We start from the raw sequence: 6,000 nt of genomic DNA, 5'->3' as shown, positions 1-6,000 counted from the left end.
CCGATTGCATATGCAAAGCATAAGTGCCCTCTCTGAAGGGAGTTGCCTCCGCCTCTGTCGTAGTCGCTGTTGCTGACATATGCCTCCCTGTGCAGCGCCTACAAAAATGCATTGGGGAATCGCATTTTATCAAGGGAGCCGGAGGTACGGCGTGGAGCAGCTGTTGTGTTGATTCTGTTTGCTGTCGCCGCCATCGTCAACGCCGTCGTCATCGTTGGCGTCGCTGGAGTCATGCGAGACCCAATAAAATTATGCGAAATCGGAATGTGTTCGACCGAGTGCAGCAAATTGTATTTGCAACAGTGCAGCGCAGCGACCCAGCAGTGGCACTGGCACTGCAGAACAGGGGGCGTGGCAGGGTGTCGTGGCAGACTCGACCCGCGGGTCAATTGTTGCATTACAGCTGCCAGCGCCTGAGAGACCCCAGGGAAACGGAGGCCAACCAAATGCAATGAGCGTGTTATATATGCCTGAGCAGCTCCAGTAAGATACGATTGCCCCTAGGCAAGTGATAATGCTTGCATAATGCAATAGATCGTGCATATAAGTACATACATGTATGTATATCAATTGAGAATATTTCTCTCTTCTTCTATATATATTTATATCTGTTGTTATTTTGTTTATATTTTATTTAATTCTTTGTAAGGGCATAGAAGTGTCGTTGTAGATAAGTGTATACATTTTTTAATACCCTGTAACTTTTTTACTACTAAGAGTATTATGAAACACGAGATTTGTGCAGCGGGGTGTGAATTCTGATCAGTGCACTCATTAAAAATATTTGTTTTCCCTTTCTGCGTGTCTATACATCTATCCTTCTCTTTGATTTTTTGTTTCTCTCGATTTCTATACGTATATATATTTATATATTTTTCTCTGATTGTGTTTATCAGTCTCGGATAGGAATGGAAACCCTTTTGTATGTTTATATCTATATTTCTCCATCTTAATTTTTCTCTAACTGTATCTCACAATCTCTCTAGCTTTATATCTCTCTATTACTCTATTACTTTATCTCTATGTCAAGCTCTATATATATTGTTTTTTCTGTATCTACTCCCTCTTTCCATCAATATATATATCTATTTCTCTTGCTTGTCTACTCCTTCTGTCTCTCCTTCCCTTGAGTCCATTACAGTCGGTAAAGATTCAATGATTCAATATTTCTTTTACTCCAAATATATATATTTTTTCTCAAATTGTCAGCTAATATACAGGGCAGCTGTCCGTCAATCAAACTAATTACGTTTTGTATTTTTTAGTTATTTCTGCCTTTCATTTGACGCGTGGAACTAGACTCTATTGCATTTGGCATTCGCTGCGGCCTGGGACGTGCCTTGTGAGAATTGAAACTGACGCAACTGTTGCACAGTTGTTGTTGTTGTTGCGCCGCTCCGCCTGCTCGCTAATTGCGGCTGAAGCCCGAGTCGGGGTCGCAGTGGGCTCCAGCGGGCATATCAAAGGCTGCAATTTGGCATTCAGCTGGGACAGGGGCTGCCTGACTGCTTGCCTGCCTGCCTGGCTGTCTTTATCTGCTCTGGCTATGCCACTAGGCTCCAGTGCCAGCTCGGGCAGTGGCTCCGGCTCCGGCTGTGCCGCTGGCGCTGGCTTTGGTTGCCAGCGGAGCGTGGCTCCTATTAATGATTAATTAAAAAAACTGCATGCGGCAAGTTGGAGGAGGTCGAGCACTGAGTAGTCCATGACATATGTGGCATTTAATTGGGCAAATAAAACAGCGGCCCCAGCCGGCAGCCGGAGCGAGCGCGAGATAAGGAGTAGGCAGAGCGGCGGAGTAAGAGGAGTCAGAGTGAGAGAGTGAGAGAGAGAGAGGGACACTGCTTCCAATGCCACACATTTAGGTGCCTTCCAAGTCGGCAGAGGGACAGGCGAAACCAGTTGCGCCACTGCGGAACGCAATGGCAATGGAACAGACGCGCTCTTAAATGCTCGCACGAGCTCTTCGCCAGTGTCCCAGGTCCGGGTGCTGTTGCCACATGCCCCGCTCCCTCTCTCTCACTCTCTCGCCAACTCGCTGTCGCCCACAAGCCGAAACGGCGGCTGCCGAGCAACAGAAGCGTTGCCGACGCCGACACACAATTTTGGGGCCAAGTTGCCCCAACTTGGGGCATTGCGCTGCGTGGCACAGAATCAGTCGTCAGTTTGTCTTAAGCGGATTTGGTCGACACGTGTGTGTGTGTGAGTAAGTGTGTGTACTTGGGTAGATTGGTGTGTGTGAAGCGTTTTACCTGCTGCTCGAAGACGTGTCTCACGCAGTGGCAATCGGAATCGCTAACTCAGCCGTTTGGCATATACCATTTGGCATCCTTCTGGCTGATATTTCGCATGAATTTAACGCTTGGCATAGGTCACGTTTAGCACGTGCTGGACTCTCACGCCACTCACGACACGCTTTTTGATCAACTGCGTGCTGGAGAGTACGAGTGTGAGTGCGAGTGTGAGTGTGAGTGCGATTGTGAGTGCGAGTGCGGTTGACATTCGATTTACTTTCGCTGCAAGTTGGCCAGCGGCGTAGCATACTTTTTGGCAGCTCCACACGCGCTGCGTCCCGGTCGATATTTGCATAAATTAAAAATAAAAGAGAACGCATATAGAAAAACCCACATTGAAAAGCAAAAGCAGAAAAAAACATACACACAGAGTCTGCTTAATGAGTTTTTAATACGCTGCCACGTTTCCGTGTGCTTGTTTGTGTGTGTAAGTGCGAGTGAGTGTGTGTGAGAGAAGCGTGTGTGCGGCATAGCCAAGAGAACTGGGAACTAAAAGTCATTGTCACTGGATTTGCGGCTGACGTAGCTGCTAATTTATTGAGCCCCACAAAAGACTTGCCAAAGCGATAGATTAAAAAAAAAAAACTAATCCAACGTGAACTCCAACTAAAGGCGACATTTGCTTGACCCACAAACTTTTTGCTTTGGGTAAGTAAGCGTGAAATATTTCTGGATTAAAAAATAAATTTAATTAGGTTAACAAAATTAGATTAATATAAAAATATTATAAAAAATGTTGGGTAAATTCATGTATATATAAAATATCAAATAAATAAAATATAATTATTCACTTAATATTTTTAGTAAAAAAATATTTATTTACATATAAATCATCAATTCCAATATTCCCCCTTACATCGATTTTCTTTCAGTGTATGCCCATCTAATCAATTGCGCCTTATATTTATAATTAATTAATTATTTATATTATAATTTTCTGTACATAACTCACATTTGATTGTCTGGCAGAAGTTCAATAAAATGCCGTTGTTTTGTTTTTGCTGTTGCCTTGAATCAATTAGTATTATAAATTGGATGGATTTATATTAAATATGCAAGAGTGCGTACCAAAGTTCGTTTTAGCTGAACGCTAGGGCAGGGCAAAGTCAATCGATTTCCTGCCGCAGGCGAGCAACATTCAGCAAATATTTGCATATGCCAAGCTGACAGATTGTTTAAACAATTTTGTCTTTTGACGCATGCAAAAATTCCATTTGCAAATGCTTCAGATGTCATATGAGTGTGGCCGGCCTTATCGTTAATTACAGGCCACAGGTAAATAGCAGAGCATTTGAACTGAAATTATTAATGCAAATGATTAGCTGTTGACATCTGCACGAACACACAGACAGATAGAAACGTATCTCAAAGATACAAATTCATAGACAAATAAAGCAAGGATTCCGCCTCAACTTGTTTAATCAAATTTTAATTGAAATTTTAATTCGAGCTGGCAAACAACAAATCTGCAAATTCAATTCTGCTCGCTTGACCAAAAATTGATTGAGAACAAGAGCCAATAGCTAAACAATTTCATAAAATTTTAGCATATTTACAAACAAATTTCCGTTCAAATAATAACGCCAAGATAAATATGTAAAAACACGAAAACAAAAATTAATTCAAATTGTAATTAATTTGTTTCCTATATTGATTTCACATATGCAAAACATTCGCCATTCTCCAGATTTTTGTTGTTGGCAATTTAAAACATTGTAAATTGAAGTATTTTTAGCATTTGGGTTTGCATTTGCATTTGGAAAATGCGATTAAGCAAATATGTCAAAAGCGTTTCAGCTATTTACTGTGTATTCAATATTTAAGTTAATTTTAATGTTGTTTGCTTAATGGCTTTTTTATGTGCGCTTGGCAAACGCGGCGTATGCGTGATGTGGCCAATGGAGGACCAGTCTTCGCTTTCAAGCCAGGTTCAATGGCTGCATTGTGTGGCTCTATCGCATGCAATTTGCACGACCAGCAATGCCAACAACGACAACAACTACAACAACAACGACGACAGCAATAACAACAACATCTCATTGCATGCAATTAAAAATAATTATTATCAATTTACGATGACAACAATTTTCAATTTAAGTTTTATTTTATTTATTAAAAGCGCTCGATGCATTTGCACAGTTATTTCTCTCTATCTCTCTCTCTCTCTCTTTCTCTCACACACACATACACTCTCTTTGTTATTGCTGCTGACACTTGTCATATCTGCGTGTGTGTGCGAGTGTATGTGTGTGTGTGTGGTTCTCGCATTGCTCTAATATCAGGCGTTCGGTCAACTTCAATTTGAGCTGCCTTCCTGTGAATTGATTTTTATTGCAATATTGGAAGCACAGTTTCCGTTTGTGCCATTGAAAAGCTCGAGGCAACCATAACTAGTGAGACAGATAGAGAGAGAGAGAGAGAGACAAACAAAGAGAAAGAGAGGGGCGTGTGAAGAGCGGTTGAGCCGCATCATTGTTGTGGCAGGAAGCTGTTGGCGAACGAGTGGCATCAATTGTTGCTGCTGCCCCACTAAATGCGAATGCGAATGCCAATGCGAATGTGCAAAAGGAGGCGTGCCATGTGCAATAATGCCAATGCAGAAAAAAGAATATCGTCAAATTAAAAAGAGAAAAACTCAGCTCGGAACTATCCAACTATCCATCTATATAAAACTATGCATAGCAATTAAAAGTGCCACAGAGCTCCATTGATTGCTGACGCTGAACGATCGCCCTTTCATTTTAGCTTATTCATTTTATTTGACTTTTGTGCAGGTGTAAGCGAAAATGCCAAAAGGTGAGCTACAATAGCCAAAAGCTAAAACCAGCTAACTTTCATGGATGAAAAAAGCGATATATAGAATTCTGTAAAATTGTGAAAACTTTTACATGCGTATAATTTTTATGATATAAACTTTGGCAACCTTAGGGCATTTCCAATTCGTTCATATAGTTTTTCACCTGTTTTGTCTTCAATTTTGTGGTTGACTGCAAAAATCCGTTGAATTTCAATTAAATTGACGCCTGCAATCAAAGCAAATGAAGATAAAACCGGCTTTGTTTTGCAGCTCATTGTCAGCTGAGAGTCCTCTGCGAGTGAGTGAGGTATTCCAGGGATAAGTACACTGAGAGAAAAGTAGTCGACTACAGTGCTATTTAAGTGTATGTAGTTAGCCTAGGCCTTAACTATAAATAGTAATAAGAACAAACTTTATTCAGTCTAACCACACTCATTATAGCTATAGCTGCTTTAGTTGTAAGCAATACTATCATAAATCAGTTATATTTATACTAACATTATTTATATCCATCAACAACTCACCTTGGCATCCATTAGCTCTACTCGTACTACCAACATTAATAATATGCTAAACAGTTTTCGATTCAGCAATTGTCCGTAGTTGGGGAAGCAAAGTTAAGGGCCAAACAAAAAGCTGAAGCCTGTCAGGTCAAAGGTCAACTGAGTGGGAACTGAACCTGTGGCTACTTTTAATTGAGTTTTGAACGCTAATAAAATGCGTGTGAAAGGCGAAAAAGCGAAAATTAATGCGCTCGGTTGGCTTTACCTTCCCCACTGTGTGTGTGCGTGGGTGCGGGTGTGTGTGTGACTGTGATTGTGATTACGATTGTGTAACAGAGTCGAGGCGTGTCGGCGAGCTGTGAAAATATTTAAAATTCATTGGCTCCGCTTCGGCCTTACATTTGACTCC

General features: G+C 41.2%; 1 protein-coding gene across 1 annotated transcript in view; it reads left to right on the top strand.

Moving 5' to 3' along the window:
* Window positions 1-2,133: 2,133 nt before the first annotated feature.
* Con (leucine rich repeat protein connectin) overlaps window positions 2,134-6,000 on the top strand; it is a 172,607-nt gene continuing 168,740 nt past the window's right edge. Inside the window, exon 1 of the mRNA XM_018008501.2 lies at window positions 2,134-2,939. The gene's annotated coding sequence lies outside the window, so the exon portion shown is untranslated. The remainder of the gene's footprint in view (window positions 2,940-6,000) is intronic.

This window comes from Drosophila arizonae, chromosome 4 (genome assembly GCF_054131065.1).
Source record: "Drosophila arizonae isolate 15081-1271.41 chromosome 4, UAZ_ARI_1.0, whole genome shotgun sequence".
Lineage (NCBI taxonomy): Eukaryota > Metazoa > Arthropoda > Insecta > Diptera > Drosophilidae > Drosophila > Drosophila arizonae.
This window is presented reverse-complemented; position numbering and strand designations above follow the sequence as displayed.